The sequence below is a fragment of the Dasypus novemcinctus genome, chromosome 8, assembly GCF_030445035.2.
Source record: "Dasypus novemcinctus isolate mDasNov1 chromosome 8, mDasNov1.1.hap2, whole genome shotgun sequence".
Classification (NCBI taxonomy): domain Eukaryota; kingdom Metazoa; phylum Chordata; class Mammalia; order Cingulata; family Dasypodidae; genus Dasypus; species Dasypus novemcinctus.
Genome location: NC_080680.1, coordinates 72,744,014 through 72,757,346, shown reverse-complemented (window position 1 = coordinate 72,757,346; position 13,333 = coordinate 72,744,014). Strand labels below are relative to the sequence as shown.

The 13,333-nt window shown below is 34.6% G+C and overlaps 1 protein-coding gene across 11 annotated transcripts in view; it reads left to right on the top strand.

Annotated features, from left to right (window-relative positions):
- Positions 1-13,333, top strand: part of LINGO2 (leucine rich repeat and Ig domain containing 2) — a 1,371,976-nt gene that overhangs the window by 637,980 nt on the left and 720,663 nt on the right. The window contains exon 5 of one of the 11 annotated variants that reach the window (XR_009186820.1): positions 2,045-8,287. The exons of the other annotated variants lie outside the window; for them this stretch is intronic. The gene's annotated coding sequence lies outside the window, so the exon portion shown is untranslated. Of the gene's footprint in view, positions 1-2,044; positions 8,288-13,333 lie in introns of those variants that run through there. 11 annotated transcript variants of the gene reach the window in all.

Here is a 13,333-nt window from a genome sequence, read left to right as displayed (position 1 = left end):
TTCAAAGGACATTAAAAGTAAGTGTCAGGCTTGTTTCAGGGTCAATTTTGTTTGATTTGTTGTTGTTATAATATGATAATATTTTCATCCTTGATCCTAGGAACTTGAAGTTAAATCCAGCAGGAGTGAACCTAGATGAGATTAAGTGCAGTGGTGAAAATAGCCAATAGTTGACATGAGACAAAGCCAACACAATCCTAAAAATACCATTCTCCTTAGAATTCAAAATTTTAGCATAAGATGTTTTATTGAAATGTGGATTTTTCTAGGGATGTTTTCATTTCTTCATCAAGTAAAACAGTTTTCCTCATTTTCATAATGAACTTTAAAGCATGTTGAGGATATTTAATATGTGTTAACATGTCTGAGTGTGTTTATATATTAAAACTTGTTTAACTGTAAAGAAAAAAAAGATCTACTCCAGCTAGTTCAAGAAAACAGGAGTTATTGTAAAGAAACAAGTGGTATAGATGGGAGAAAAGATTTCTTGGGAATTATCAAGGACTAGACTTGCTGGGAATGGAGATGCAGTGGTGGTTCCAGGATTCCAAGCAGCTCCCCAGACCTCTGCAGCCTAGCCAGAAAACATGGATCTTTATTCTTATGCTTTACTATTAATATAATTCTGCTAAAAATCACATTTTCTTTTTTTATCTCTACTACCATCTGGGTTTGACTTCTTATACATAGTTTCCCACATAATTTTGTCTTGCCCATGAGCATGATTTTGGCTTCCTGTGCAATTTTTGCCTCAGGTCTATTTCCTGGTATCTCTTATTTTCACTTCTATTAATAGCTGAAAAAGTTCAAAATTTTTTCCCATTTTAATTATATGTAAATCCAGATCAGATTGTCACGTTAGATTTTCCTACCAACTGAAAGGTCTTAGTCAAGAAGCAAAGGTCAATTAGTCTCTCTTGTATTGGCTCTACTTTTTAGAGGTCTATCTCTTGTATAATCAGCTAAAGCAATGGGAAATTCAGACATGCAACATATTTTCTCCCTGAAGTGACTTTTTTGGTCAGTTTTATTTATAAATTGACTTGAGCGATACAGGTTCTGAGATACATCTAATTTAATGCAAATTCAGTGCAGAGAAAGTATAGGAAGACTTTTCTGTAAAGCTTCTGAAATCTCTTTAAAAACTAATCATCTAAATGAGATTACATTAAGGACAATATATTTTGATGCTTTACCTTGTGTTTTTGTTATTTTTTTTTCACCAAAGAATATAGCTCTTTTTGTCATAATATTTTGCATGTTAACTTATGCTAATTTAAACCCAAACTAAACCTCATTAGCCAAGGCATGTATATTTTATAATGAGTATTAGATCTTGAGGGAGCCTTTCTTGCTTCAGTGTTCATGTTTCTATTCCGCATCTCCTGTTCTTCCTTCTAAAATACCATGTCTGAAATGCTATTGGTCTTCCATATCCTACTTTCTGTACCCTTGTATCACAGTGCCTTTAATTTCACCATATCCTCTAAGTTAGGTTAAATTCCCTTATCCCCATCATGATGTTAACCATCACTAAAAAATAATGTCAAATGCCATCTTTTTGAGGATACCTTCCTAATCTCACAAGAGTAGTAGAATTCTACTCCTTCATGCTTAAAATCTCATGCCCCTCTAATTTTAATCATTACATTTTATATTTTATTACAGTTACTCTAGCAGAAAGATTATTTTGGTTATAAATGTCAGACAATCCAACAATCACAGAAAACAAGAGAAAATCCCCTATATTAGTTATGCAACTGAAAGAGTCAATGGTGGATAAATTCAAGTTCTCAAAAATGCCATTTAGACATTGTTTCTTACCGTGAATTTTGCTTTCTTTTCTTGTGTTAACCCCATTCTGAGATATACTCTCTCCTTTGGGTGGTCCAATAATACCTCCAGGGTTATATTCTCACATTTTAATTTCTGTTTCCTAATAGTTTTAATCAGAATCCAAAAGTTAATATACCTCTTATTTTTTTTGCATCACAGATCCCAAACTGGGACACAAGGATGGAAAACATTCATTGTCTATTCACAGGTTGCATGGCTGCTGTTAACACCAGGAAGAAAGGAAGAACTTATCCAAAATATGTTTACTGAGAGGAGAAGCATGGTTCCAAGGAGAAAATTGATTGTTGTTTATAGAAGGGAGTGAGAGAAAAAGTGTATTTATATATAATAAATAGAATAAAATGTGTGCTTCATATCCTAAGCCCATCACATCTATCATGGAATCAAGCATTGAGTTTAAATGACTATTAAATAGTTGTACACTATTTTATCAGTTTAAAAAAAGTAATTCTCTAAGGTTAGATTTTGATGTTGTTTGTACATTTGTTTTTATTTAGAGAATGACCTCTGCAATCACCACTAGCCCTTTCCTTTATTGGTGCCTTTATTCCTTTATTCTTGTTCTTATCCAGAGCCCTTGGGCTGTCCTTTTAAGAAAGGTTAAGAAACTTAATCAACCTAAGGCATAATGAAATTACAGTGGCTTAAAGTTTTCTCTCTCTCTGGAATGTGTGGGTGTATGTGTGTGTTTTAACAACAACAACAAAAAAAATCACACTTTGAATGAAATAAATTCAGCCATTCATTCATTCATTCAGGAAATATTTACTGTGACCCAGGGTTTGGTAATTTCTGTTTTCTTGGTACCACACTACAGAAAAATGTATGTCCCTTGGGTAGATATTAGGCTGAGCCATCAGGAAAAAAAGCATTAGCTTATGGTTGACAAATGCCTCTTAACCCTGTGGCACACATGCAGAAGGAGTGGGCAAGACAATCTCTATCATCTCAGTGTTTTAAAGTGGATAGTATTGTCTTAAAAATGTGTGCTATTTGAGAAACACAAAAAATTCTTTAAATGCAGTTTGAGTGCTTTGTTTCAAAATCACCTCATATCTCAAATCACTGTTTCCTAGTATGTAGGAATATATTAGTTTGGCCTGTTTTTGTAGAGATTCACTCAGCAAACCACATGTACCTAAGGGTATAGTACATGCACATCTCAGTTTCACCTTCCATGCCTAAGAAAGGATTCTCTTGAATAAAAGCAGCTTCTACTGCCCCCTCTGAAGTCATCCTTTTTAAGCCCATTCTATAGACCTCCTCATATTTATCCTCAAGTTTGGAAAGAGTGAAACTGAGCAGGCATAGCCCAGTAACCTTCTCATTGCCTCCACGTAGGACAATAGTTGCAGTTTCCCTGAACACAGACTGTGTGTTTCGTTTGTGGAGGATAATGAGTCAGGACCTTCCCAATCTCCCTTGTATTTCATTTCTCTCTCCCACCTCAACATAGGCCATGTCTTCCCATTTTAAATAACAGTTCCTTGAATTTGATAAAATCTAGACAACACATTGTATACGCTTTTGCTCTCTTATCTTCTTGTCCACTTGATTATCTCTCATTCATCCTTTAAGACACCACTTACACATAAGTCTTTCTGTGACTCCTTTTCCCTATCTCTAAATATAGCCATTTCCTTTACTCTTTCCTGCATCACTGCATGTTAACCTCTATTTGCCACACTCCCAATGATTGGGCTACATGTCTATTTCCCAAACCTATGATATCTAGGAATGTATAGGCCCTGTCTTATTATCTCTTTTATCTTCAACAATTTGTGTAATACTTGGTGCATAGTGCTTGTTTAATGCATGTTTCTTGAGTGGATTAATCCCTGGAACTCAAAGGTGCCATTTCATAAGGTACCTCCAGTTTATATTAGCTGCCTGGAGAAATGCCTGAAGAAGGCTCATGATGTTGAATCTGAATGAAGCCCAAAATTGTGTTGTAACCCACTAGAAAAATCTGTCATGGTTTAAGGTGGGCCTTGGGTAGATAGAAATTTATGTGACTATGTTTGTCATTCTTACTTAGGAACTACTCAAACAGCCAAATATCTACATTCTATCTCTCTATTAAAGTTTCGAGCACTTACTTTCAAAATGATTTCTTCTCCTATATATACTCAGCATCCCATATTTCCCATAAACATCAATTATCATAGTGGTTTATTGCATATATGTATATGTATATGTAAATATATATTCATGTGTATATTCCACATTTTCATCTAGCTATGGTAATCTGGAAGGCTATATTTTGTCCACCAATAAATCTCCATGTCCTAGAACACTCCCAGGCATATTGTAGTAGGTGGTAGGTATTCAACAAATGTTTGCTAAGTTCAGAATCAGTTTACATTAGGGCAGCAATGGAATAAAAGTCCCAATGATAGGAGAGTCCTAAAGAACTAGTGTGTGTGTGTATGTGTGTGTGTGTGTGTATATATATATATATATATATATATATATATATGAGAGAAAGTGTAGAAACAGAAGTTATAAATTATGAATAGTTAAGACAAATTGCATAGAGCACATAAAGGTTATGTTTGTAGTTTTATTTTTGTCTCAGTTTTCTTATAATTTCTGAGATAATTCCTGGCATCCCTGCTACTGCCCTCCTCTAAAAAAAGATATAATAACCCATATTTCAGTGGGTTCCATACTTGTAGTCTCATTGCTTAACCTGTCAAATTAAATGCGTGCACTTCATAGGGGAAAAAAGGCATGTAGTAGGTGTTAAATAAATTATAAATTTGTGCTTAGTCATCTCCCATTTACTGTTAAATAGCATTTCTCTAATAGCCTATTTCAATTAGCTATGGATTGAAATAGCTAGAAAATGAGAATACTAGATAGTTTTGTTCCTAAATCCCTTCCTTAAGGGTCGTATTCTAATATAATGGAACATCCTATATAGAATATTGAAATAGAGTCTTTAACAGTTTCATTATGGTCTTAATGTAAAATGTAAGCACATCTATTCTGAATGTAGCATAATGTCTACATGTCTTTTTCTGTGCTTTTCTGAAGACAGCCTTAATATTCTTTACAATTTAAAAACTATCATATATGTGCATACATGCATTTATGTGTGTGTGAGGTCATAGTCTTCAATACAACCGACACATTTTAATTAGATTACTTGGAATTCAAGAAGCATTGCTAAGCAGTAACAAAGAAATGCCTTATGTTATTGGGATATAATGAAGACACTAGAGGTGAATTATGATTTCTCTGTCATTTAAAAAGTGTACAATAATTGTGGAATGGTGGATATTATTATATCCTCTCATGCAAGTGTGCATTTTTAATTCATAAAAAACATCTATTTATTAATTGCAACTGGATTGAGCTAATGGAAGACCCCAACTAGTAATTAAAGGGTAAAAAGAAGGGAGAAGTCAGGGTATTTTCTGCTCACTCCCACTGTCACCTGAGGTAGTACCTCAGGAAGTAATTTATTACTTGGTCACAAAGGATATGAGGTAAAGGTATGGACAAATCCTTTGTCATTTGTGAAAATACAATTTGAGTGGTATCTTTCAGGGTTTTCCTCACTTTCTGAAACATAGTACAAAATGGTTGTATACTTTTTAGCATGATGACATGCATTGATAATTAGTTCTAATCTCCTGAGGTTGATATAAATCCCATAAATACTCAAAAGAAAGAGGTAGAAATGGCCAGCTTAAAAGAGCATTGCTACAAACCTGCCCAACTTGGTAAGTGTTCCAAAGGATCTGCTAATTCCAGTGTCTCCATTATCCTTGACTACAGGTGAGGATCAAGAGGTAAGAACCATTATGCAATACTAGCATAATTGCATCTTTCAGATGTGAGTAAGATTTGAGCCACAAATTTCCTGGAGGTATATTGGCAAGATCTATCACTGGGCATGATAGATTCTGGAATTTTTTTTTTAAGATTTACTTTATTTCTTTCTCTCCTCTTCCCCACCTCCCCCACCCATTGTCTGCTCTCTATGTTCATTTGCTGTGTTTTCTTCTCTGTCCACTTGTATTCTCAGCGGCACCAGAAATCTCTGTCTCTTTTTGGTTGTGTCATCTTGCTGCGTCAGCTCTCCACATATGTGGTTCTGCTCCTGGGCAGGCTGCACTTTTCTCGCCAGTGGTGGCTCAATGCGAGGTACACTCCTTGGATGTGGGGCTCCCCTACGCAGGGGACACCTGTGACACAGCACTCCTTGTGTGCAGCAGTGCTGCACATAGGCCAGCTCACCACACGGGCCAGGAGTCCCTGGGTTTCAACACTGGACCTCCCATATGGTAGGCAGATGCTCTATCACTTGACCCACATCTGTTTCCCTAGACCCGGGAATTTTTGAGCAAGAAATTAAGAGATCTAAGATCATAGAATGTGCTTACTCATTTTTAGGAAATTACATTGTTTTTCCATTCTAGCTCTGCAATCTGGCCATATGCCTAGCCTTTGCCAATGGTTTTGCCCTTGCCTTGAGGGTAATCAGAGAATAGCCAGAGCACTCTTATGAAGGAGAAAAGTAAGCAGTGTTCTTAAGGTGCTGACAACGGAATAAAACCAGCAAGAAATAACTCTCCCCTGGGATGTGCAGTAAGCAGTTCAAATAACATACTCAACCACAGGGAATGAGAGGAATCAGTATTCTGACTCCTATCACAACTGGATCTTGCTTTTGAAGCCTACTATTTCTTATGGAAGAAAAAGTGAAAGGAGAAGAACATTGTGGTTTTTCCTTTCTTTAAGCACAATGTATTTTCTCTAGTTAAATTTGGCATTGCTCCTTGGAGGTTCGGTAATGCATTTTAAAAAATATTATATTTTAAAATAATTTTAGATCCACAGAACATCACCAGAATAATACAGAGAGGTCCCATGTACCTTCTACCCAGTTTCCCCCAATGGTAACCTCTTAAATAACAGTATTATAGCGTCAAAACAGTAATTCATTTGTAAGGGGGTAAATATTTTACACTCCTTATGAAGGACAGCTTTTTTATTTCCTTCATTTCCCCTAAAGTCCTATGAGTAGACTGTTTTGATTCTGAGGATTATTAGAAGTGGTCTCCACACTCTCAGTATGTACAGATATATGTAATGCTTTAAAGTGAACAAATGCCTTTCAAATATCTTTGTGAGCTTTATCTGCATTGTTAGCCATTAGTTAGTGGTTCAGGGTTGATTTTGAGTGCATTAGAAACCTCATCCTATGTCAGAAGGGACCAGCAAAATGTGGGTTGACAATTTGATAGATACTTAGTGTGTTTACAGGAATCTTCTACTCAGAGCACTCTGAAGAAAGACTTGACAGTGACAAATAATGGCATTATTCTAAGTCTGATAAATTTGTTGAATGTGGTTGTCAAGTTAGTATAAATGGCCAGGACTAATTAGAAGGAATGATAATTAAAAAGAACAACAAGAAGATGAGCCAATCAGAATGTGGTTAAAAGATAAAGTATAAATTTGGCACATTTTTGACTGGCAATGCATATATTTGAATATCAAAGTATTAGAAACATTCCTAAGTTTAATGTGATTCCATAGTAAATTTACTATGTTAACTTTAAGGTATATTTCAAATGCAAATTCACTACCAGGATGGTTTTTATATTTTTATTTCTCTTTTCTGAATCCTACTTAAATACATTTTCATATATTTTCCTTAAATTATAGTTTATTTAACACTCTAGCACTACTATATGCCACATTGGAATCATCCTGAGGGCAACACCTGCATTTTATTGTTATTATGTTCAAACTAGCAAATTGCATGGCTTAGATATGTGCTCTGTGCTTGATAAATAGCATGGAATTGATTTCTTATTTTTAATAGGTATTTCATTATCAATGAAAGTACTATAAAATGATTCTAAATGCAGACACTAAAATGGGCCAACCTGTCTGACAAGAGAACTCCCCTACTTTCTCCCAAGAGCAGGACAGATATTTCAGCTGTTCAGAGATTTATTAATAGTTCTTGGCAGGAAAATGAGAGCAGGAAAGAAGAGGAAAAAGGCGATGGCAGTTTTGTTTGTCTGTCTCCAGTGATGAAAGCAAACTTACCATAGTATAAGGTCAGATTTTTGGTACTATTTATAATGTATCATATATAGCCTGTAAATTGTTAAATAGCTGCCATAGATTTCCTAGATGACTTCAGAGTTAACTGGGATTTGAGCAGGGACTATGCCCCATTCCATCTGCTTTTCTGCCTGCGAGACCAATTCCTAGACCTCAGCAGTGTTACCCACACTCTCGCCCTGACTGAGCTTATGCTGACCTCTGTTCTGCTCATACAGGCTTAGTTTTTTTTACTGCTTTAGAGGTTCTTCTGACACTATGACACAGTGTACATAAAACATTAGTGCAATGCCTGTTACATAGTAAATGTTCAATAAATGCCACTTATTGTACAAAATAAGGTAATGGACCTTTGCTTTTATGAGTGCTAAATCTATTTGAGCTTCAGGGAATCTGTAGAGATTTATCTGTTAACCTGAGAGCTAGTTAAGGGTCTATACAGAAGCACCTTTGAAAAGTGGTATTAGCTGGTATCACACTTTCAGCTATTAGTACAAAATCGCCACATTACTGCTTGCTCATCATTGCTGAGGAAGCTAATTGCAGGAACTAATTTTATTGGGACAAACTTCATTGTGCAGAAATAAAATATTGAGCTGAGTTTATGAAGGCAGAAATCAGAAGATTGGATACCAAGGGGAGAAGGCAGATAACATTAAGCTTCACAGCATTCATTTGTCATCACCTGTCATTAAACATCATTCATACTTCAAATGAATATGTGAGATTTGCCCCCATTACCCCCAAACCTTGGATGATTAACTAAACTACAGGGCAGGGAATATGAGTTTGCAAAGTAAAAGGTACTGGAGAAACCATCTCTGTAAACCACCACACCAGAGTGCACAGAACTGAAATACACACTGCCAATTTTTTTTTTCCAAACAAGTAACATTTTTTTACTGTGATGTGAATTTATTACCTGCAAACTCTGCCATGCACACAGAAACTGAACACCCATATTTATCCATAGAAGAACATGGTGATAATCTCAACCCTGTCTTCAAAGATATATTATATGCAGCTTTCTACAAAAGGAAGGAAATGTATTACTTTTTCTATGCTAGTTAAGCTTGGATCTTCCTGGTCTATAAAATGTCAGTAGCTATGAATTGTACTGAAACCTGCTGCATGGTTTTGAGATGATGTGTCTGTTCACTGGGGATTTGGCTCTGAAGACAACATTCTTTTTCTGCTTGGGTACCCAGCCTGTATTTTTCATAACTCCACAAATAAAAACTAGTACTACAGCCATGTAGAATGCCATTGTTGAGTTAGGAACAGAGAGCAGACAAAAATGATTTTAACTACTCAAGAAAGAATACCTACTTTTTTTTCCCCTTTTTCTAATAGGGTTGCATAAAATCTGAAAAAAAAAAAACATGTGTTTGATATTTTACCTCAAATTAACTTCTTGTGTCATCTTCAATTTGGGTCAAGACACAGAATGACCAATGTTTTGGTTTTTTTGGTTTGTGATAAAAAAGAAGTCATTTTAAGTTTAAAGGAATATCATACAGAAAATACAGGGTTGCCATATACATAACCCATTAACAATTTACATTAGGGTGGTATCTTTGTTATAACTAATGAAAAAATATTATTATAGCTGTACTATTAACTATAGTCCACATTTTATATTAGGGTTCTCTGTGTAATGCACTCCTATGGGTTTCTTTCATTTTTTTTCCACTTTTTATTCTAGTACCATATATACAACCTAAAACTTCCCCTTTTAACCATGTTCAAGTATATATAATTCAGTGCTGTTAATTATGTTAACAATGTTACATTGCCATTACCACCAATGATTTTTAATGTATATTTTAATTATAAAATTAATTCATACACATATGTAAAAATATAATTAGGGATTCCCACTTCTGGCCATGTTGGTTTAACTCAAACTGGACTTGCCTTTCCTATCTTATACCACCAGAAAACCAGGAAAACTGTAAAATATTTGAATATAGACATTTGACAATAGGCAGTACAGTATAGGACAGTGATTCAAGAGAGAAGGGAAATAAATTGATAAACACCCTGGTTTCAGCCTGACGGCATTTTCCTTATAGTGAAGGAACAGGGAATAGAAGCAGAATATTGCTGAGTTAAGAAAACAGAGATTGGAGTAGAGTGAGGCTGATCCAAGTACAGATCAAGAGCTAAACAGAGAAAGAGCTCCAAAAATCAGCATACCCGTCCCCTTGAGTCTGTTGCTGGAAACTAAACTGTACATGTCTACTGTGAAATTCTACTGGGCCAAGAAAACATCTGCTGGGGAAATAGAAGGTGAATGGTCCCTGCACTTGCTCAGAACTAGAAGATATTAGAGGTCTGTCCAGCCAAATCAGAGACTTAAATAAATACCAAGACTACACAGAGACTACAGAAATGGTTCACCTTAGTTGAAGAGCTAAACTAGCCCTAGAACAAAGGCCACTGTACACCAGTCTGGAAAGGATAAAGCTAATCCAAAAAATTTTTAACTACCTGCCAAAACGAAGTTCAGCACTTTTTAAAGAAATACATCAAAACCCAGAAAGTAAAAAAACCCCATCAAAAATTACTAAAAGTAGAAAGAAGCAGGGAAATGGTCCCTTGTAAGGAGAAAAATCAGTCAATAGAAACAGATTCAGAAATGACAAAGATGGTGGGATTAGCAAACAAGGACTTTAAAATAACCACTATAAATATGCTCAATATTTTTTAAATGGAAAAATGTGGACATAAAGGAAAAATTAAAAAAATAACTGAGTAGAACTTTTAGAGCTGGAAAACAAAATATCTAAAATGAAAAATATACTATGTGGGATTAAGATCAGATAAAACACTGTAGTAAAAAAAATCACTGAGCTTGAATACATATTATTAGAAACTATCTAAATTGGAGCACATGGAGAAAAAAGTGCTGAAAAAACAATGTGGTTATTGGCATGTAAATAAACACATAATTGTCAATGACTATTGACAAAGGTACCTGCATAATTCAATAGGGAAAGGAAAGTTTTTCAACAAATGATGCTGGAATTAGATATCCATATAAAAGAAAATCTAACTTTACTTATATTATACCGAGAAATTAGCTTAAAGTGAGCCATAAGAGAACAGTTTCATGACCTTGGGGTAGCCGAAGATTTTTTAAGCAGAACACTAAAGGCGTAAATCATAATGGAAAGACGTTGATACTTTGACCTTCATCAAAATTAGGAACTCCCATTCTTCAAAATACTTCATGTAGAAAATAAGCATTCAAACCACAAATTGAAAAAGTACGATATTTATGTCTAGAATATATAAAGAACACAATTCAATGAGAAGACAAACAGCTTGATTATTTTAAACATGTGGAAAATATTTGAATATTCATTTTATAAAGGAAAAAATAATAATGGCTTATAAGTACAAGAAAGACACTATGTCATTTGCCATCAAAGAAATGAACATTGAAAACACAAGAGACCCCTACATAATAACTAAAATGGCTAAAAGTAAAGACACAATACCAAATATTTGCAAGTTTGTGGAACTGGAACTCTAAAATGTTACCACCACTTTGAAAACAGTTGGCAGTTTTTTTTCATTTTTTGTTTTTATAAAGAAAAGTAAGCACTTATAAGGGATTCCCCTCCTTGGTATTTACCAAATAAAAATGAAAACATATGTCCACACAAAGACTTACACATAAATGTTTTTATCAGCATTCTTAATAATTTTTAAAAGCTGTATTTTCAGAAACAACCCGAAAAAGAAACAAACTGCTAATATATGCAACAATGTTGATAGATCTCAGAAACATGCAGTGAATGAAAAAAAAAAAAAGGCATTTTTAAATATTACATTTATAGATAATTCTATAATATACAAAATTCGTAGTGATGCAAAGGAAATCAATGTGAATTATCTTGATTATCGCATGATTGTATTTGTCCAAATTTATTAAAAGGCTTTTATGTTTTATGCTAATTGTAAATTATATTATTTTAATTATTTGATTAAAATAATTAAACTACCCTTAATTCCATAAGTGTGGTAACCACCGTTTGTATTTTATATAGTCCTATTCAGATTATTGAAACTTGTACATTTTGATGTTTATAATTTAAAAAACAGATTTATAGAATGAGTATTTTTGTTTTGAGCATTTTTTAATATGGACCTTTGTCTGATTTTCTGCATTCTCCATTAGAATAAACTCCTAGAATTAGAATTACTGAACCATGGAGCCTGGACAATTTTGAAATTTTTGACTCATCTATCCAAATGACTTATTAAATATTTATAACAATTTACATTCCAATTGTTCTTATATTTTTAAACTAAGAATTACTTAGAACTCGTTGTATATATCATTTAAATTTTGGCACTCTCCGACCAATAATAGGCCATCAAGAAAACTTTTTTCCCTGACTTGAAATGTGATCGATGCTACTTTACTTACAGCTGATGCTTCCTTAAGTCCCCTCTAAGAAATAAGTTTTGTTGTGCACATTGTTTCCAATATAAATTCCTGTGTCTTATGCATTAGATCTGAGAGATGATATGCTCAGTAAAATCTGAGGCATAAAAATGCTTTAAATTGAAAGGAGGAAAGAAGATAATGGAACCAGATGCTGAACAGGAGTAGCTAGGAAAACGTTTATTTTCCTTCAAATTATTGTTTGGACTACAATTTTAACTCTGCTTCTGATGAACACATTTTGACTAAAACTTTAAAAAATGACACACTTTACTTTCCTCTATATTCCAGTATTTGAGTCCTAGTCATCTACCTTGCAGCCTGAATCACCCAGGAAGGAAACAATAGAAAGAACATTTACCTCACTTGGGAGAATGCTGCACTTAGAGCTATTTCTCTGTGGCAAGAATATTTCTGCAGTTAAGTCAAGCAATTTGGTCTTCGGACTTTGTAATAGTGTGGTTATATGCCTGTGCATAGGATAATCCTCGGATGCAGAAAGATATTAAAGTTTTTAAAGTGTGTTTAATGGACCATAACAATAATTCAAGTACAAATTCTTCAAGATTCTAGAAAGTAGTCTGTTTTTCAGTTTGTGTTGCAAGTACAAGTGAATTTTATCCAAAAATTCAAACTGTATCAATACTTGGTCCAGTCTGAGATCTTCTGCCAGAGTGGAGGAGTCAGAACCTTTTGCAAAGAAGGTGGCACAGGGAGCCACAGTGAGTTTATGTATATTGAGTTTATTCCATGCTCTTGTGTTCACCTTTCTCTGTTCTCTCTGCTCCTCAGTTTACACGGGAGCTGCTTTTACGCTACTACTATCAGAATATATGATTGGCTTCTACAGTGGCATACTGGTGCATGTGTCCGTCAGAACCAAGCCCACCCCTGGAAGCTGAGTGCAGTTATGCTGTGTCACTGCAT